This window comes from Eptatretus burgeri, chromosome 6 (assembly GCF_056783735.1).
Source record: "Eptatretus burgeri isolate ZD-2024b chromosome 6, Ebu_testis_v1, whole genome shotgun sequence".
Taxonomy (NCBI): Eukaryota; Metazoa; Chordata; class Myxini; order Myxiniformes; family Myxinidae; genus Eptatretus; species Eptatretus burgeri.
In genome coordinates, this window is record NC_140966.1 from 78,986,541 (window position 1) to 79,009,040 (window position 22,500).

The 22,500-nt window shown below is 41.7% G+C and overlaps 1 long non-coding RNA gene across 2 annotated transcripts in view; it reads left to right on the top strand.

The window, feature by feature from the left end:
- The window catches only part of LOC147025138 (uncharacterized), a 157,466-nt gene that overhangs the window by 58,713 nt on the left and 76,253 nt on the right, over window positions 1–22,500 (top strand). Inside the window, exon 1 of one of the 2 annotated variants that reach the window (XR_015058852.1) lies at window positions 17,054–17,210. The exons of the other annotated variant lie outside the window; for it this stretch is intronic. This is a non-coding gene — a long non-coding RNA (uncharacterized LOC147025138). Of the gene's footprint in view, window positions 1–17,053; window positions 17,211–22,500 lie in introns of those variants that run through there. 2 annotated transcript variants of the gene reach the window in all.

A 22,500-nucleotide genomic window follows, 5' to 3' on the forward strand; every position in this document is an offset into this window, starting at 1 on the left:
GAATTGCTGTCAATTGCCGGTTCCACCTCACAATTGTGACTTCGCCGATTCCTGCGACATGGATTCTTACACCACTACCACTTATGGAGCCACAAATGCCCTGTACAAATTTCCCCCCACAGATGCCTTGACCTCCTCTCTTCCTGTGCTATTTATTTGCATCTCTGAACTCTTTATTTCCTCCTATTTTGCTACACTCAATCTGCTCACTATTTATGTCACCTGTTTTATTATATTTTCACCTGTGGTTGCACCTTAAGTTTTTCGGAAAATACAAAAACGCTCCGCAACTGAACTCTCACAGCGGCACATAACCAGAAACGAATTGTCACTTCAGGAATAAAAGCGGACACGTGCTGAAGCTTGACATCCATTGGCCTGAGGAAGCTCGCTCTGAACCGGGTGAAACTTTGCCTGAGACTGGAGCTACTCTTGCTTGTTTATTATGAGATTATCAGAATAGATATAGTTACTTTTTTTGGTTGGACGCACCTTCTTTCCTTTGAAAAAAAAAAAATGTATTGTGACGGCCACTGGGTCCCGTACTTAACACAAGTGTGACAAGCGTCTCCTCAGATAACTCCGAAAGGCTGACACCCTCTACAACACTTATCTCTGGTCCGATACTCGTACCCAGTGTCATACTCCCCACAGAATCGCAATTCTTCTCTGCACTTCTTCCTTTATTCCATTCACTCCCCCCCCACCCCTCTTTCGAGTGGCTCTGGGACCCTCATTGGTGCAGGGCCCACGAGGGTGGACTGACCCCCACTGCTGACCCTCACTGCTGACCCTCACTGCTGAGGATTGGCTGGGACCTATACCTCTGCCTGGCAACAGAACCAGATTAGTGGGATGGGGCCTCTGTGGTGGATTTTCTCTCGAAGGGGGAAGGGTGAGAATGTAGGACCGACTTGTCATCCCAGTGATTGATGGCTTCCTTTAGAGGGGAACCCCTGGTGATGTCCTCTGAGTGGGCTAGCTGGTAAGCCTTGCAAGCGATTCTCCACCAGAGCGGGAAGGAGTGATATGCATGGTGTTGGCATGAAATTGTTTGAGCCCAAAATGTAAACAGGAAAGAACATGTACTCAATCTAACTAACATTCTCCACGCATATCTATCCACATGAATACGAGATATACTTATTTGCTAAACAGAATACTAAGACATAAATAGCTTTAATCGATGTGGATGCACTTTGTACTCCCCGGGGCTCACAACTGTAACGATATAGATATATATATATATATATATATATATATATATATATATATATATATATATATATATATATATATATATATATATATATATATATATATATATATATATATATATATATATATATATATATATATATAGATATATATATAGATATATATATATATATATATATATATATATATATATATATATATATATATATATATATATATATATATATATATATATATATATATATATATATATATATATATATATATATATATATATATATATATATATATATATATAGATATATATATATATATATATATATATATATATATATATATATATATATATATATACAAACGCACGTCCTTGAGGGTCCCTTCGTAGTCCATCGAGCTCTCTCAGTGGGGGGGGGGGGTGCCTTGCTCAAAAACTGATGTCACTGTCCACCCTGATTGGACAGGGTTGCCATGGCCCTGCCCTTTCTGGCACCGGCAAGGCCCACCTACTCCACGCGTGCTTGGGGAAGGTGAATGACGGTGCAGCCACACTGAGTACATTTGGGGAAGCCGAGAAGGAACTGGAACAGCGAACGTGGAGATTTTGCCTCGGAGAAACGAGTCTCTGTAGACAGCGGGTGGACAGTGTTACGCTGTGGCCAGTGAACTGAGACTGCAAGCGCTTGGAAGGTACCGTGGTTCCAGAAGAGGGGAAATAAAATGATTTATTAACCTAACTAAAAAAACATCGCAATGCACCCCTTCGATTTCCCACTAAACACGAGGAGGTGTGTCTCCATTTTTTCTGAAGGTTTTTTTTTTCATTCTGTCTACACATATACTTAACGGCATAACTAACTTCGGGGCACCTGCATGTTTGAATGCATAAGGTTCCTAAAACCGTAACAATATATACATATATACAGGAAATATGTGTATATATGTATATATATATATATATATATATATATATATATATATATATATATATATATATATATATATATATATATATATATATATATATTTGTGGTTTCGCTGGCGCGTCACCACGAGCACGACCCTCGATGGAGCAGTGGGGCTTCCTCGGCTCGATCGCCCGGAATTACAGATCACCGGCCCGGAGAAGTCCGAGGTCGGCGGGTCCTGGTCATTTTGCACCGAAATACGCCAATGGGTAGACCACGTAGGGTAGGGTGAATAGCCAAATCCTCTATATACCTAAGTACCCACGTGGTCCAGCTGCCGGGGTATTTCACCCTCGATGGAACTCGTATGGAAACGAGCCGCTTAGCGATCCCGTTCCGTGTGCAAAGCCGAGCGGTTTTAATCGCCAAGTTCCGCCGGCCCGATTATCCTGTTACTCCGTTATAGCAGCAATGACTGCTCACTTTCCCACATGCATGACACACCCAGTCAATGGAGAAATGGATACGACGAGCTGAGTACATTAAAACAATTGGGTATATTTATTTACCAAAGATGGGGGACGAGGGGAGCACGCAAGAGGAGAGCTATACCGAATATCAAGCAAGGCATTTAATATACAGGCAAAAGCACTTAACAGTTCACTACTTATCAGACGGGCCCACGGACACACACACAGACAGAAATGGACCCTCTTGGGTCTTTATTGCGGCTCTCCAGCCGAGGAGGACAATCCGGCTGTGAGAGCCAGGGGACTGCAGGCTACCTGGTCACGTAGCGCGGCTGAACGTCCCCTTCTCTTGGGGCTGGGGTCGCCGTACTAGCCAGGCGCAAAGGGACGAGACATAGGCTCTGGAGCCGGGACGAGGCCGGTCGCCAGAGAGGCCAAAGTGATGAGCCTGGAAGTGAATAAGCAGGAGGAGAGGACAGAACTGTACCAGAACAACTTCAAGAGAGCCGACCCCAATAATCTCCTCAGGACCCTTATATCCGTCTCCCTCCCGCTCAGTCGAACGCTTGTCTCCTCATCATAATATTTCTAAAATCCTCAATTTTCATCCAATTGACCTGAAATTTGCAAAGGTTTTATATTTGTAGGTTTTATATTTGCAAAGGTCACTGAATTAAATCAGCCAATTATTTTGAGGTCAACATGGACCAAAAGGTCAATATAGTCTCAAGGTTAACAACTACAGTGATATTTATAAAATCCTCAATTTTCACCCAATTGACTAGAAAATTTGAAGAGGATATATTTTCCAGGTCACTGAATTCAACGAGCCAAATATTTTTGAGATCAACATGGACCAAAAGTTCAACATAGGCCCAAGGTCAGCAATTAAAACAGTATTTCTAAAATCCTCAATTTTCATCCGATTGACTTGAAATTCGAAGAGGATATATATATATATATATATATATATATATATATATATATATATATATATATATATATATATATATATATATATGTCAGGTCACTGAATTCAACCACTAGTTATATCATTTTGGAGGTCCACAAAGGCCGAAAGCTCAACACAGTCCGAATTTCTAAAATTGTCAATTTTCATCCGATTCACTTGAAATTTGAAGAAGAGTTGCATATTTGGTCATTTAATTCAACCACCAATTATTTTTTATGGTCAAATTTGTTTTATGGATTTTGCAAGTATCGTGCTCTGCATGACGTCTTCTTGTTGGTTTGTTGGTTTGTTTGTTTGTGAATAAAATATCTCAAAAAGTTGTGGATGGATTTGGACGAAATTTGGTGGAGAGCTTGGGTATGTGACAATTCCAAAATGATTAGATTTTGATGAAGATCTGGATCCGGATCGGGATCTGAAAATTTTATAAGTGATTTTTCACCATTCAGAGATAGCATGCGATCTGTCGTTTTTGGCCCAATCTCAAAAAGTTGTTGATGGATTCGGGAAAAATTTGGTGGATGAGTTGCTTAAGTGACCAGAACAAGCTGATTGGATTTTAGTTCAAGTCCGAATCCAGATCCAGCCTATCAGTGGGATACAAAACGTAAAGCAATCAGCCTGGCAGAGGTATGTGTTCTACCAAGTGCCCTTCTAGTTAAGAGTGCAAATGAGCAAGGAAGTGTTAATATTCACTGAGATGAAGAGTAATGCTGACTATATGACATTCCAAAGCTTTATTTGGTAGTCCATGGGCAATATACAGAAACAATTTTCTGACTTCACAGAGATTTTGAAGGGAAAGTCACCGTGATTGAACTGAAGAGTCCTCAGAAACCATCGGCATGCACGCCAGAAAGGGTTGAACCACTTTGAACTGCGATGAATCGCAATCCTATGGCAAATCAGCTAGAAAGGCAAAACAGCAACTGAGAATTTCCAGGACCAGCATGAACAGTTTTTACAAAATGTTTTCTTCATAAACAATGCAGTGTATGGAGATGATAATCAAACCTCATCATTTTGCAACTCACCCTGTAACATAAGCCTTCAGTGAAAAGCATAAGTCACATGGTATTACAAAATCTTGAATTAACCTGCGGCTTCAGATATATGGTGTAGTTTAAGGATTATATCAGGAAGACAAAACATATGACACATGAAGCTAGTAAATCCAGACCTAGGACTCTATTTCGGCCATATGAATGCAAGTTCGTCTGATGAGAATGGAAAACAGAACTCACACGTTCGAATAGAACATAATCATGTTTAAAAAAAAAACTTCATGGACACCATAAGGAATCTGAAAAGGGTAGACTGAACCAACCTACAAAGCTCACACTTGGTGCTCATTAATGCCTGCAGTGCATGCAGTTTGGTTAGTGGTTTGAAGCAGTGCCAAAAGAACAGCACTTTCTCCTTGTTGCTAACAGTTCCTGACCGCTCTTTTCATAAGTTTTTTTTTTTGCATAATCTTTAAGAGATTTGAAAAAAAAACTTCTTCATATCTATTTCATTTTGAATTGTCTCTTTATCTTCCTACAGCAGTTTAGTTTCCACCTTCCTCTTGTCACAGATGTCAGACTTTGTACAAACCTCTGCATTTATTTAACTTTTATGATATTGGGCATGATTTTAACAGAATCCTGTAATCCGTTTTATCCACCATTTTCTTCCATTCTGTCTATTTTTGTTATGATTCTACTTATTTAATTTCTTCCCAAATTTTGGTTGCCTTTGTTTGCTGTCGGGGCAAAATCTCCAAGCAGCAGTGCAGGTATAACTTGAATGGCCACTCGGTAGAGTGCATACCTCCGCCAAGCTGATTACCTTTTGTATCCCACTGATAGGCCAGATCTTGATTCAGACCTAAACTAAAACTTAATCTGCTTGTTCTTTATACCTAACCAACTCATCCACCAAGTTTTGTCCGAATGCATCCATAACTTTTTTAGATATTGTGCTATATATCATTTTAGCCCGCTCACTTGATGGTGAAGAATCACTTAAGAAATTATCAGATGTGGATCCGGATTCTGATCTTCACCTAAGTCTAATAATTTCGTCTGTGTCACATACCCAAGCTCTCCACAAAATTTCGTCCGAATCCGTCCTCAACTTTTTGAGATATCCTGTTCACAAACAAACAGACAGACAGACAGACATGGGTGAAAGTCTAACCTCCATCCACCTTCGGTGGCAGAAGTAATTGCTGATTGTTCTCTTTGCAAATTATTTTTCTATGATGAGGAATATGTTTTCAACAACAACATATTTTCTGATTTTGCAAAAAGTTTTTTTTTTTAATACATGATCTTTAACTCGTAATGGAGCTAACACAACGCAAGATTGTTAAAAGAGTCAAGCACAACCATTGAGCTTGGAGGAAGTGCCATCACTTCTTGTAGCACTCTGGGTATCAGCAACAACACCACAATGGTGCCGCTTTTCTCACTGTATTCAGTGGGGTATTTCCTGAGGAGGAATTTCCTCATCCCCATGGATACCAACCGATGGGGATTGTCTGTGCCTCTTATTCCTTTAAATGCTGAATGTCATGCAAGGAAGCAGTTCATACCATTTTTAAACGATTTGGTATGACTTGGCTGGGGTTTCAAACCACCGACCTCCTAGACTCAGAGCAGATGCCCTGATCATGACCAAGTTTTTCCAGCTCTTTTTTTTTCCCCCCAATATCAGGTGCACAACATCAGTGCAGGTATACTACTATTATGATGCAAGGGCATATTGCAAGGCCAAGCAGTCTTTGAGATTCCGTGTTCGCAAAATTGGGCAATGATAAAATACACATTTTTTTGTCAGACCACCATTTGCCTTTGACCTTTAACCTGGAGGAGTATGATGGAACTTATGCAGAAATGCACCTTTCTCTGGGCTATCTAGAAAGGGCAATTTAGTTCTGATTGGACAAACCTTATTAGTCCAGTTATGGTGAAAATGTTAAATTGTCTATAAGTAGGTCATGACTTTCAAAATTAGGTCAAGGTCAAAAACTATGTCAACCTCGCATACTTTTTTTCCCCATTATTGATGCAAATTTTTATTCCGAAAGTCCCAGCCAGCTCCGAGATACAACTCGGAAATTGGCAGAAAAAAATGAAGAAAAAAAAAAACCTAAACGGTAGTTCAGTACTCCTAGTAGTTTAAGAAACTCTCGAGTCCTCTTAAAACTGGGGACACTAATTATGGAAACAAACTTTACAACAGGCATAAGCAACTCCTTATCCTATATGGGGAGGCTTAATGAAATGGCCTCTTCAGCTAAAATCCCAAGGTTCCCAATAATACCATTCTCAGCAGTGAGAGTTCATACAAGCATTTTTCGATTTATCTACTATCAGATAAATGTTCTCTGAAAAATTGTCCATATCAACTATTACCTCGGACTTGAAAGCAGCTTTTGCATCCAAGATGTTTATTTGACCTGATTCCAGAGCTTTGTTCGCTGAGAAAATTGAACCTGTTTAAATAATCTTAAATAACCCAGATACGTCTCACTCCTGGCCAAGAGGCAATAGCTTCTGTTTCTCCCAATTAGCTGTTCTTGTTACACTTTAGAAATGAACCAATGGGATTCCTTCTCCAGCTGAAAGCTGAAATACAGAACAAAAAATTATCATCGTGGAGCTTGGACATAAATTAAGATTTAAGTGAGCAAAATAAAAGGGCAAATGCTTCAGACTTACCAATTCTCAAATATTTATTTGCAATATTAATTCTCTCACCATCTAAGGTTCGTGTTTTTAAATTGCAAAGAGGGAAGCTTTCAGGCGGTGTTCAAATGCTCACTTTGGATTATATTATGATACATGTGAGACAGCCTGTGGTGACTGTGATGTCATCAGTTCTTTTTCGTTATGTACATCAATCTCCGATGCTTATCCTTGAGATATGATGGAAATCTGATGAGAACTTCATCAGATGTCATGTGAAATTTTTTAAAAGGTTGGCATGTTTGTCAGCCCACATAATGATTTTTCATGCATGTGTCGAGGTTCATGGAAAAGCAGGCCAGTGGGAAATGGATCAACAAACAGGATTTGGAAAAGGGAAAACAGTAAAACTACGAAAATATGAATACGGCCCAAGGAGAGGAATTTCAGGAGAAGTTTGGGAATACGGTCTCAGCTGGTGCAGTTCATTTCACTTATGAAAATAGGAGAGGAAAGGAGGAACAAGACGACAATAGAGTCGAGCCAGTAAAAAAACACAAGACGTCCAACCTGCCAATGCTAAGCGAGAAGCAGACCCTAAGAATCCTGATATGAGATTCAATGACATGGAGGGCCTCATATTCAAAAAGAGACAGGAAGCAGTTGTACCAATTCACAGTGGGGAGCCATATTCCATAATATTTTGGATGAAGGCTTTATACACGGATATGGTCCAGTGGAGAATCTCAAGACAGCGGCCAGCTTTGGAGGTCAGATTGGAGATATGGGTGAGCTAGGACTGGTTATTAGTCGCGACACAAATAAATGTGTGTGTGCGTGCGCATGTGCGTGTGCGCGTGCCTCTTCCATAACTCCAAAACCATGAAACCTAGCAGCCAGAAACGTTACATGCATACTCGGGAACTCCAAGGGAGAGCATGACTGGAAATTGGGTGTTTGGGGTTTTTTTACCCTTTTTGAAAAAAAGCACCCCTTTTGAAGATAATTAACGGCCTTATTTCATGATATGCTTTATCATGTACATCCTTGGCCACCTCACTCTCGATGGGGTCTCAAGGCACATCCTGGGTTACCTCGCTGTGATCTGAAGCCGCCATTTTTTGGCCTGTTCAACCATGCCTTGATTTGGAATAGGCCACAATGATTTCTTCATGATAAAGTTTTTTTTTTCACTCATATTATCGAATGCCTAATCATCCAAAGAATCACTGGATACATTGCAATGCTTATAAATGCCCGGAGATGCCACTGTTTGTGGTATTATTTTATTTCTGCACATGCCATTACATCAAGAATCTCTTAAACTCAGCCAAATTAAAAAATTTAAGCTCCAGAATTGAACTTAGCAGTTGTCCCGACTGCTAAAAAAAAAAGAGTTAATTTGTCCAATTCGGACATACTTGATATTTTGGCCATCTCTGGCCGGTGTGTGTTTATTATGATGGTTCAGTGATTGCTAATCACTTGCCAAGCCAGCCTTTCCTTATCAACTGTTTCGTTGGAGTGCTTAAGCCACTTGGCGAGCACTCTACAATATTTGCAATGTCACTGAATAATATATCAATCGACTTGAACAATGATCAGGGCCCACTCGTTTACAATGGTCCCACGTTGTTCTGCAGTCACTTCGGCATAGATAAATACAAAAAAACAAAAAATGTTTCGTTAATGTCATGGCAGGATAGCTGAGAGGTATGCATGCTTGCTCAAAGCTGTCCAGTCTGGGTTTGAATCCCAACCAAGCTATAAACAATCATCCAAGTGCTTCACAGGCATCGTGATTCATCAGTGTGTGTGCCGTCAAACTGGATGTCACATCGGCCAGATCCCCCTCGTCCTCCCTTCCCATCTCTCTCTCTCCCCTCTCCCTCTCTCACCCTCTCTCTTGGTCTCTCTCTCCTCCCCACCCCCTCTCTCTCTCTCTCCCTCCCACCCCTCTCCTTCTCTCTCCCACTCCTATCTCTCTCTCTCCCCTCTCCCTCACCCTCTCTCTTGGTCTCTCTCTCCCCCCCAACCTCTCTCTCTCCCCCCCCACCCTCTCTCTCTCCCTCCCACCCTCTCCCTCTCTCTCCCACCCCTATCCATCTCCCTCTCACCCCTATTCCTCTCTCCCCGTCCCCCCTCTCTCTCCCTCTCTCCATCATCTCTCATCCCTCCCTCAACCCCCTCTCTCTCTGTCTCCCTCCCACCCTGATCCATCTCTCTCCCACCCCTATCCGACTCTCTCCCTCTCTCCCAGCCCTCTCCCTCTTTGCTCCTACATTCATCCACCTCTGTTAAGGGGACTGTTAATGACTGATGGTTTAGTTTTATATTTGCCAGGTATATAGCATGGCTTTTTTTCAATGCTCCCACTTGGTTTTATATAGAACCCGGTAGTAAAAAAGAAAATGTTGCTGTTTGGGTGTGTTTTGTTGCCTGTTCCTTCCCCTCATGCTGCCTCCCCTCCCCGCTTATGCTGCCTTCCCCTCGCCTAACACTGCCTCTCCCCCCTCATGCTGCCTTCTCCCCCTCCTTCATGCTCACCGCTCTTTGCGCTGCCTTCCCACCCACTCGTGCTGCCTTCTCCCCCCTCCCTCATGCTCACCCCCTTCGTGCTGCCTTCCCACCCACTCATGCTGCCTTCCCCCTTGCGCTACCTTTCCCTCCACTCACCCTGCCTCCCCCCACCCCCCTCACGCTGCCCCCCCTCCACTCGCACTACCTCCTCCTTCCATCATGCTGTTTCCCCCTCCCCTCGTGCTGCTTCCCCCTCCCCTCTCGCTGCCTTCTCTTCACTCTATCCTCCTCCCAAACCCCCGCCTCCACCATACAACTCTCCGGAGGTCGAGGAGAGGAATGGGCATCAAAGAATGTGCAAATTGGATAAATGAAAGCCTTTTTTGAAGCAGTTATTTTCGTTAAATACTTACATGTACAGAACTCGTTGAACTCGCATTAAGTCCATCCTCTTACACATTCTTTGCTTCATTTACAAAAAACCACTGACCCACATCTTTACACCTTCCTCTTTGCACTTCATTTGCCAAACACCTCATACCTTCCGACGATGCACAATAAACACCTCGGTTTTCCTCCTCTCCTCCCCCCCCTACTAAGTGACTGAGAAGCATGGGCCCATCAGCCACACCATGTGTTTGAGAGGTTGCAAACACCTCGTTCTTTTCTCATCTTTCTCGCTTTCTAATTTCCTCAGGTATGTGTCTAATGACACCTGTAATGTTAATGTAAGTTAAGATTGTAGAGGTTTAGTATCAGAATAGCTCTGCCCTGTGTCTTTGTCTTGTAAATACTTAAATTTATTTTGCCACATTACACCCATCCATGCTTTCCCCTACTGTACCTATTGCTGTGTATTAAAATTATTGCTTATTGTGCCGCTTGCCCTTTCCTTGCCTTAATTATAAATGTACCCAGTTCATTGCGTCTTTCCCTCCATTGGTCCAGCATAGTCCGTATGTAGTTTAACCAGGAAGTTTTGCCCCAGGAAATTTGCTCTTGTTAGCCAGTGCACACTTACTGTATCGCTCGGCAGTAATCCAGGTGTGCATTGAGAGCACGAGACCCCCTCTTGGTGTGGCTGTCCACAAGTAAGGTATCACGAAAAGTTGTGAAACCCTCCCAGGATTGGCAGTACCAATTGACATTTGTGGTTGCTTAACAACCTTCCAGAGCACGAAGTTATTTTCTGCATATACCCTCGTGGTGAAACTCGAACTCCAGATCCCTAACAATATCAAATATATATATATATATATATATATATATATATATATATATATATATATATATACATAAAATATATACATAGTTGTATCACTAAATTAAATGTCTATTTGATTTTGTTAATGGCGATGATACTGCACATTGCAAAAGCATTTATATGGGAAGAAAGGTGAGCACATATTGACACGTCTGTTGCAAGGATGAAAAAGAGACTTGAAAGACTTCAAAATAAATTCTGCAATTGTTCGCAAGTCATAATCTTTTCAATACACACCATCCTATCATGTTCAGTGGCATCAATGACCGTCAGCAACAGGTGAATGAGTGTGATATGCAAAGGAAATTGGAAAAATATATACAAGATGGGCTTACAGGTGAATCATTTTGGAGTGTCAGCATGTCAAAATCAGAACAAGCAGTAACTGAGAGTTTTGTGGAAAAGTATTGTTATTGATGGTGAAACTCATCATGTTGACACATGTCTATTGACTCAGCAACTGCTAGTCGCCCCATCATTGAAAACAGATTCAGAGACATTTCCCCACAGCTTCCACTATGAATTATCCACGATTCCACCTTCTTTATTTCATCCGCAAACACATTCCATGAGGAAAGCTAACAAGTCATCTCTCGTGAAAGCTCTGGATGACATGACTGTCAACAGTAATCCAATTAAACCTGAAGATGCTTTTTACGTTATCCATGGTGGAGCATTGCTGCACACACTTCCATGGCCAAAAAATGGATACAACTGCAGAAGCTCCAAGGCTTAATGAAAATTATTTAGAGCAGCATTATGAAACAGAACGGTTGTTTTCAATGGTTGCAAAACCAAAGCACCAAAGCTTTGGAACAAAAAATGTGCTAAAATAAATCATTGGTGACAATAATATTTGAAAGACTGCTCCTATTCTTATAATCAAAGTAACCTTAAATCCAACAGCAAAAATAAGCAGTGTTTGTGGGCATTCTGGGAAACCATTTACAGAGAAGGGGCTGCAACATAATCCATGTTGAAGGTGAAGCAGATACTCTCATTGTGAAAATATCATTGCAATTATCAGAAGAAATAGGTGTCTCAGTAGTTGTAGATGACACCGAGATCTTAATCTTACTGACATGCCCATACTAAAATATATATATATATATATATATATATATATATATATATATTTCTATTCAATCTGCCATTGTACAGGAGAGCAATGCGTCACATGAAATCTCCGTGAGAAGAAATTGATGAAAAATGTGGAAAGTCGACACATTTGCAAAATCTTCAACGGATCGTGACACTACCAGGGATTTGTTTGACAATGGTAAATCGCCTGCATACCACATGTTTCGGTCAACCAAACTTTATTGTGCGTGTACATCCTCGTTTGGATCCCGTGAGAGTGTTGGCATTGAACAGTTGATTGATGTATCGCAGAAATACTACAACTTGGTCCTTCAAAATGTTGTATTATTACCTTCTGAAAAGAATGAGTCTGACGTGTTACATTTACCTCCAACATAAAATGCTGGATGCAGTCGTTTGCTGTGTGTGCATTTCCAATGCCTCTTGTGGAACACTCTAGAGCAGTGTCTCTCAAGGTTGGGCGCATGCCCCACCGGTGGGGCATGGTAATATTTTGGTGGGGCATGACGATTCAGAATTAATGAATTAATAAATGATCGCTTTCAAGAGAAAGAGAGAGAGAAAGCTAAGAGAAATCGACTGGAAATCACGAAAAGTGGTGATTTTAGGCTGAAACTGACAAAATTGGTTCCTCGAATCAAACAAATCTGCAGCCAGCATCAAGGGCAGGGCTCCAATTGAAGTGAGTAGCAATTGAATAAAATTTGCAATAAAGTTTTAATAAAGCCTTTTGAATACATATGTAGTATATACTGTAGTGTCTCCAATCATGGTGGGGCGTACGACTTTTTTGAAAATCAAAGTGGGCCATGGGACAAAAAAGGATGATAAACACTGCTCTAGAGTCTAGTCTAGACGGTATCGAATCTGACCCAACACTATGTAGTCAGGAGACATGATCTTCAAACCAAATATAAAAAGCTTCTTACAGGCCATGGGTAGCGTTATCCTTACAGGAATCCAGGACTGATTATTCTTGTCCAATGTCCAGCACCATCTCTCTGGAGTGGGTGTTTGTTGCTGAGCCAGTTCACTTGTAAGCCTGGTGTTGGCTTAATGGTTAAGGTGGCTGCCTTAAGATCTTAGAGTGATGAGCTTGAGCCCTTGTTCTTCCGTTAAATACCATCAGGTTGGTTGACTCAGCCTATTATCCTTCCGAGTTTGGCAAAATGAGTACCAGCTTACTGGAAACAGGGAGCATTGCATCAGCTGCACAGCCATGCTCCCAGCAATGATACAACCTGCAGCCACAGGCTGCAGATGAAACAAAAATAAGTTCACTTGTGACCTGGTAGGCAATGCACTTCATGTACTCCAAAAAAAGTGTCCTGGATTGGAAGAATGTTTTCCCTCAATTTGTGTTTCTTTAAAAGTATCTCTATCCGCACCTCGTTGACAGATTTCAGGTGGCTGATCTTGTGATGGAGGACGAATGTGTAATTTTCTGTAAATTTGAAATGGTTAGCGTCAATGTCCAGGTGAATGTGGGACTTTACTGCCATGAAGGGGAAGGCCTCAGTGACTTTGAGATCGGACTTCCATGCCTTTAATTTTTGCAGTTGAACGTGATGGTCTGGGAGATGGTGAGGCATTTTTGCTAGTCTGCTGAATCTTGGTTCTTCGTAATGGCTCGATTAAGCAGTCTATACACGAGCAACTTCAGATTCATGGGCACTGACTTATGTTAGCACTCAGAAGGGAATGAGGAAATGAAGTGGAACCTATCTGAGTTGAATACATCTTCCCACACAGTTTTGGCAGCTTTTTCAAAACCAGAGCAACGCCATCATGGTCACACTACAAAGCTTGCTTCAGCATTTCTTGCATTTCCTATTGTAAGATACCTGCCAAATTCTTTCCATCACTTTGCTCTTTGGTGTAGGGAAACCATTCCAGAACTTTTTCTTTGAAGTAAATCTTGTTGATTTCCTTCTCAATACTAAGATCCTGGAGGCATCTTTCATTAAACAGATGCAAATCAGAAAACTTCAACCTTATGTCCCACATTCGTGATGAGCTCAACAAAGACTCTCACCTGAATCTTCTTCTCTTCTCTGTCGCTGTTGGAAAATCCTGGATTTGTCCCATTATGGGCAGTGGTGATTTCTGAGTCTAGTTAAGCAAGTCAGGTGAAATTTTGCATTTAGTGTAATGATGTCCTCATCCTCAATCTTGACGAGTAATGTTGTGCTCTGTAGGTCTATGGCCATGTGCCTCACCTTGTCATCTGCTGCAAGAGTCCTGAATCGAATTCCTGAAGGTGTCTGTACTCCTTTCTACATAAAGTAGACGTTCCTCCCCAGGCGCTGGTGTTGTCAACATCATTTCTCATCCACAGCAGTTGTGTCATCTCTGCCAGAACAAGACTGAATTTTCCAGAACAAGACTTGTGCCACTGGGCTTGATGTCTGATAAACTCATCTCAAGTAATGTTTTCTTTGAAGTTCAGTGTCACTGGCAGTCTGTTCCGTTTTTTGAATGCACCCACATTGCCCAAGAAAGATCGATCTGTATGGTTTGGATTTATCTCCAGGTCTTGGAGCATTTAAGGGGAACCTGAATTCTTCAGTGCTTTATCACCTCTTGACATATCACGCGTACACCGTACAGTCCAATCCATGTTGCACCATTGGTCAAAGGCTGACAAATTATGCACTGTAAGCCAAAGGCTGAAAAGACACAAAATATATTTATTTATTTGTTATTGGCGCACTCCAGGTGTGCACGATATGCCTGACATTTTTCAATTTCATTGGAGCTCACACACACACACACACACAACATTTGAGTGAAAAGTTGTCACTTTTATGATGGTTTCCGGAGAAGAAAACCATCGGTTGACCATAAACTCGAAATGGTTTTTTTCTTCATGCATTTGGCTTGTTCAAGATGTTTGATCTTCCATTCAATGCCAAACTTATATAGTGGCCAACAATGCCACATTTAGATGAATTATGATTGATGTAAAAACATCTTTTTTCCAAATGAACATTTTTTTTATACATAAATGAAGAGATCAAACGAAACATCGTTATAGTTGAAGGAGGTTACTTTGTCATGAACACCTTCAAAACACACATACAAATCAAAATTCACTGGTTGTAAAGGTATTCAGGCCCTTCGGTCAATACTTGGTGGAAGCACTTTTTGCAGCAATGACTGCGACGAGTTTTTTGGGGGGGAAGATCTCCACCAGATTTGCACAGTGAGTGATTTTTTTTCCCCATTCTTCACGTGAAAATTTCTCTAATTCTGCAAAGTTTGATGCGGACCGTCGATGTTCTGCAATCTTCAAGTTTCACCATGAATGTTCATTTGGGTTCAAGTCTGTACTTTGACTGGGCCACTCAAGAACATTTATTTTCTTCTTGTTCAGCCATTCCAGTATGGCTTCAGCTTTGTGCTTCAGATCATTGTTCTGCTGAATTGTCAATCTCCAACCCAGTTTCATATTGATGGCTGACTCAAGCAGGTTTTCATCAAGGATTTTCCTGTACTTTACACCATCCATTGTCTCTTCTATCTTGACAAGCTTGCCAGTCCCTGCTGATGAAAAGCACCCCCATAACATGATACTTCCACCATCATGCTTGGCAGTGGGGATGGTGTTGACTGGGTGATGTACAGTGTTAGGGTTGTGTCAGACGTAACGCTTTGAATTTCGACCCCAAAGTTCAATTTTTGTCTCGTCTAACCACAAAAAGTTTCTCCACATGCCTGCAGTATCATGAAGATGCTTTTATCACAAACTCCATATAAGCTTTTAGATGCGTCTTTTTCAGTATAATGGCTTCTTTCTTGCCGCCTGTCCGTAGAAGCCAGCTTTGTGAAGGGAATGGGATATTGTTGATTGTGGAACAATGACCCCCATCTTTGACAGAGAGCCTTGCAAATCTTTCAAAATCATTGTTGGATGAACAGTGACATCCCAAACCAGTTCCCTGCTTGTCAGGCTGCTGAGTCTGGGTGGTATGATACATCTTCCACTTCTTAATGATGGATTTCACCGTACTCAAAGGGATAATGAGTGACTGAAATATTCTTAACAACCCTTTCCTGAGTGGTGCTTCTCCACCACTTTATGTCTGACTTCTTTGGAAAGCTCCTTGGTCGTCATGTTTGCCTTGTTGGTTGACCAAGTGAGTTGCACCTTAAAACTCCTTTAAAAATTTGGTTGAGTTTAATTTTCAGGTTAAACCATTGATTACGCCCAAGTGAAACCTACTACAATATATTTTTTAACCTTTCAAGCCAATAATTTGTTCCTGAAGTGATTTAGAAGTGATTAGACAAAGGGTTTGATGACTTATGTGACTGAGAATCATCTGATTTTCTCTGGTAATCTAACCTGATTCACGTTTTATCTGCAGTATTTAGCTTTATCTCCTCGGAGTAGTTTGTGAAAACTCTACATATTAAGTTTGATTTGAAAGCATCATGAAATAAGCTCAGGTGGCATCACAATGTGAAAACTTTGGGGGGGGGGGTGAATACTTTCTCAGGCCACTGCATATAAATTCGTTTTACCACACCTCCCCCCCCCCACTAAATAACCATATCTCATTGCAATAACCATAACAATAACCAAATTGATCCTTGCTGAACTTAGAATCCACTTGCCTATATCAGCCTAAGTTTCATCCTTCTCCTCCATATGTTTATGCTGGCTTATGGGCGTCGATTGGTGGGGGACGGGGGGGACATGTTCCCCCCCCCACTTTTTATCAAGGGGGGGACAACATATCGATTGTCCCTCCCCACTTTTTTCATTTAACGTAAGTTACGTAACACAAAACGAGCTGCTCTAGTACAACCAGGCCGAGATGCTCCTCAAATACAAGAATAAATTTTTAAATCTCAATTAAAGTTTTATTGGTCTATTATAGTTCTATTAAAGATGATAGGTTAACAATTCAACATTGAGAATCCGTGCTTCCCAAGCCATGGTCTCCCACTGGCCAAGCGTCCATAGCGACGTCGCTTTTTGATCCTTCGATGTCGGCTCTTCCTATCATTGCGAAGCACAATTCACCAAGCGTTGGATTGTTCACCCACTAACAGGGAACGTGACCTGGACATTTTGAGGTACGTTGGGACGTTTTCGGACTTTGTATCGTCATTTTATGAGTGTTTAAAGAAATCGCGGCTTCATGGCCCGGACCGCCACGCCTCTGATAGTGTTAGGCCGCAATGGCTCGGGGCCCCTTTAGCGACCAAAATAGTTTATTTCACCTTTCTAACTTATATCGCCAGATGCCTGATATTATTCCCTGCACGATGATGTGTGTGTTTAATTTTTTGGCTTTGCACCTTCGAGTTATAAGTCAATAAAAGATTTCGCGGGCTGATTGAGATGGTGAAGCTTGTGCAGGATGATGCGGTTTCACTCTACCGGCTGGCACGAATGAACGGAAAGATATTTTGTAAATCTGTTTTCATATTTCGCAGTCGATAACAGTGGCCTTAATCCCAACCTTGAAAACCGGGTGAAAATCGAAGGAAAGTGGGTATTTTGGCGAGTGAATTAGCTTTGAATACTTGGGAAACATAAAATAAAATGCGCTGATTCACTCGCTTTTGCGGCGGTTAATGTAAATAATTTTTTCATTGGTACTTGGACTTTGGGGAGGTATAGACCTACAAAACGAGAGGTATCATTCGGTCGTCGGACTTATGAAGATTAAATGATAGATTTTAAAAGGTAGCTGTTGAAAAATATGCAAAATTCACCTAAGCGGTTCGGACAAACGAACGGAAAATTATTTTTGAATTCTGTTCTCGGATTATACAGTATCTATAGGGTAGTAATGAGATTACCTCGAAAATCCGATGAAAAAAGGCTTAGGCTTTGTTGCTTAGCCGCGGCTTGCAATTTTTACGAGGAAAAAGAACGTTCCGGAAGGAATTTCTCTTCCGCCATCATCCGAATAATTTCCGTTTGCACGAGGACAAAGACGAAGGATAAACCGAGAGAATAAGGTGTCTCATTAAACTGTGTGATTTAGAATGATTAAATTAGAGATTTTAAATGCAGCGTTGAAAATAAAATAAAGAGGATTGTCAGCGTCTTCTTCACCATGTCGACCCTGCAACAGTTCTGGGCCCCTTTAGCGACCAAAATGGTTTCTTTCACCTTTCTAACTTATATCGCACTATACTTAAACAAAATGTATGGGAATGCACTATACTTAAACAAAACATACCTGCACGCACTATACTTAAACAAAATGTACGGGCATGCACTATACTTAAACAAAACGTACGGGCACGCACTATACTTAAACAAAGGCACGCGGTTTCAAAGTTGTGTGTGGTTTTTTTTTTTTGCACGTACGGCCACGCACTTATGGGCACGCACTCGTGGAAATGATGAACGTATTTACAAATCAACAAACTATGTACAACAATTGGAAAGAAGAGAGTGCACGTCCGGACGGCATCAGATCTTAATCCCTCGTCTCCTAGTCTCGTGGTTTGTGAGAGGTAAAGAATTACATAAATGTTCACATTACAGCTGATTTTAGCTCATTCCTTTGGTGAACCCTTTTGATGGCATGCAAATCAAGAACACAATCTTCAAAGATTGTGGTTCAAAGTGGTTCAAATATTTTCCGTGGCTTCATTTTGATCAGAGCATCGGCGGTGTACTCTGTCACACCTGTACGGACGCTTCTCGTGAAAAACTTACCGAACTTGCCCGCTGTGCAGAAGACGCATTTGTCTCAAAGGGCTTTCGGAACTGGAAAAAGGCTACAGAAAAATTCAGACAACACGAACGATCAAACACACATAGGCTTGCCTCTGAAAATCTGAAATGTCGCGGAAGTCAACCTGGTGTCCATGTGCAGCTGAGCAGCAAACTGCGAGAAGAGCAAAGATCTGCATGGTCAGCACTTCTAAAGATGATCACCTCACTGCAATATTTAGCCCGACAAGGTTTTGCAATTCGTGGGAAGGATGTCTCTGAAGGGAATTTTAAAATGCTCTTACAGTTGCGGGCCGAGGATGATGTAAACCTCAAGACGTGGCTGTCAAGGAAGACGACGTTCAGAAGTGGAGAAATTCAGAACGAAATTCTACAGTTGACGAGTCATGCCATCCTCAGAAATATCTGCAGTAACGTGAATGAAATGTCCACTCAGTTCGGACTCGTAACTGATGGAACGCAAGATATTCAGGGCAATGAGCAGGAGTCGGTGTGTGTGCGCTCTGTGATGGATTCCTTTGATGTTCAAGAAGATCTCATCGGCCTCTACCAAGTATCGTCAACAACAGGAGTATCACTTTGTAAGATGCTTCAGAATGTCCTAATTCATTGTCAACTCCCTATTGAACACCTTAGAGCGCAGACTTACGATGGGGCAAGCAACATGTCCGGAAAGTACAAGGGCTGTCAAGCACAGCTAAAAAAACTCCAACGGCTGGCCAATTATATTCACTGTGGACCTCATGTCACCCAACTCATTACATCCAAAGCCTTACAAACTGCACCGTTCTTAAGAGACGCCCTTGATTATGTCCAGGAACTCAGCAACATCTACAACAACTCTGGAAAATTCAAGCATATGTACTTGAATATCCACGCTGACGATGCTGACACTCCTTGCCTTACACGCCTGAGGCCAATTTGCCCGACGCGTTGGTTAACTCATTCTCCTGCCGTGAAATCGATATTGGATAACTATGAAGCGGTACTGGATGCCCTTCCACAAGCAAGTGATGACTTTGGTACGAACATGGCATCGTGCGCCAATGGAATTCGAAGCTGTCTTTCATCAGGAAAGTGTGTTCTCGGTCTGTTTGCATCATTGCCCGTTCTCCAATCCCTTGAATACCTCAATAAGGCACTTCAGGGTTCACAAGTTACTGTCTCTGGTATGCTTACTGCTGCGAAGGTAACTGCACAGAATCTCCAATCTCTCCGTACCAAGCAGACGTTTAAGGAGGTTTTCGAAGCAGCACAATAGAAGCTCCAGCAGTGCCAACTAGATCCAGTGACCCTCCCTCGTAAGTGCAAGCTTTCGAAGAGACTTGATGGACGCACTCAGGAATACACTGCCAATTCTGCAGAGTAGGTATACAGAGTTTAATTTTTCAAAGTCATAGACAGCGGATCCGAGAACTTGAATGAGTACTTCACGTCAACCGACCTCATGGCGTATAGGGACTTGGGTGAAATGCTCCTGTCTGGGTCATTCAAACCACAAATAGTCCGCAAATATCCCGAACTGTCGGATTCCCAAGAGCAAGAACTTGGCTTCTTTCGTAACCAGTTCAGTGGTTCATCTGTTGAGGATTACCGTAAGATATTTGTAGACATGCTGCCGGAAGCCCGTCGAATGTTCCCACAGGTAGAACGTTTGCTTTGGCTTCAATTGGTTTCCCCAGCAAGTTCATGCGAAGCTGAACGGTCATTCAGCGCACTCAGACGTATGAAGACTTCGTTACGTTCCACAATGACCCAACAACGCCTCAACCATCTCATGATCTGTCATGTTCACCGAGATCGTCTGACTGCACTTGACCCCCAAGACATTGCTACAAAGTTTTTAACTGGATCGGCAGACAAGAGGGTTCATATTTTTGGCAAGTTTTAAGGTAAGTTAACCGTACTCGTGTAATATCAATTTGTATGTCAGTCTAGTTTTCAGTTTATGTTTAGTGAATCAGTTCAAGGATCGTGAGAAGGAGGCTTGATAAACAATTCTTGATATATGTATGTTTCTTTGATGACACTTGAAACTTTGGAATGTTTAATTAATTTCGCTCCGTCTGCTTACATTTGATAAAAAGATGGTCGATGTGTGATCAGAAGGCAGCATGTCAACGAGCGTATAAAAATCAAGAATTTGCAAGGGTGGACTTGCTGTGTCCACGCCGGCACGAAGTGGGCTTCGTGGTCTGGACATGCAATGTCCCCCCCACTTTTCAAAAGCAATCGACGCCCATGTGCTGGCTCCTTCATTTTCATCTTTTTCATTCCTCCATCTTTAATGCCATCATAATCACTCGATTTAGGTTCTCATGGAACACCTTTTGACTCCTCTTTACCCTGAAAAACAGATGTAGATGAAATATTTTGCTCATTATGTGGATCTTCATTCACTTACTTAACTCATCGTCTCACAGTTCAGACTCTAAGCTTAGGCATTGGCTGCAGCATCACGTTTATCACGCAATTCTGCTTCCAAAGTTGGAGGGTTTCTTGCTTTATTGGGGTCCATCTAGTCCATCTATCAGGGCCCATCTTTGATATAGTGGGGTCCGTCTCGCCATGGAAAATTCCTTTCTTCTTCTTCTTCTTTTTTCCTTCTTCTTCCTCTGATACTTCATCACAAGTTTAGCTTTCCCCATAATAAAAAGATTAAAACAAAAAGTACAGTTTGCAATCAGCTCTGTAAATTAATTACCACAATCTGGACTATGTAAACATGCGTTTCCTGTTTAGAGATAAGCATCTTTCTTAACACAGAGGTACAAGGTGTTCCAAACAGACCCGGACAACTTTGGTTGTTCATATATTTGGAACCACAACTGATACAACAATACCCTTTGGTTTATATGGTGCAGAAACTCGTATAGTTTTTTTTACACACAATCAATAAACTTCAATCTGAGCTCCTTTTATCGTGCACAGGACATCAAAGCAGGACACGAGTTCTTGCCATGTTCGGCAGAGCATGTTTGCATCCAGCAGTGCGCATGTCGCTATGATCCGAGAATTAAAATCCTGCAGGTTTGCCACCTTGATGTTGTCGCCAACATCTTTGACAAGCCCCTACAGGAAAAAAAATCAAGGGGGGTTATGTCTGGTGATCTTGGGGGCCAGGAGGTTGGTCCGTCTCAGCCAATCCAGTAACCTAGAAATTTGTCATTCAGGACGGCTCAAACAACTAAGGCCCAATGAGGCGATGCGCCATCCTGTTGAAAAATGATATCAGGTTGCAGGTCTTCATTCTGTGGGAAGGGGAATCCTTCCCACATGTTCATGTAAATCATTGAGGTCACTGTGTCCTTTGCAAAAAAATACGGGCCCACCAAGCGGTCATGGAGAAGGACACACCACACATTCATCTTTGGACTGTCACGTATGTGTTCCATGACCACGTGGGGGTTTCACAGCCCCAGATCCTCATATTGTGCCGGTTGACCTTCCCCAATACATGAAAGCAAGCTTGGTCTGTGAACATGACCTTTTTTAGGAAATCTTCACCATCCTCTATGTGACTGAGCATTTCCAAGGCAAACGTCTTGCATTTGGGATCATCATTTTCATTTGAGTTCCTGCAGAATCTGCACCTTAGTGGAATAATGGTTCAATCTTTTATGCAAAATAAAATAGCAAACCGAAAATTGATAGCAAACCCAACTGAGG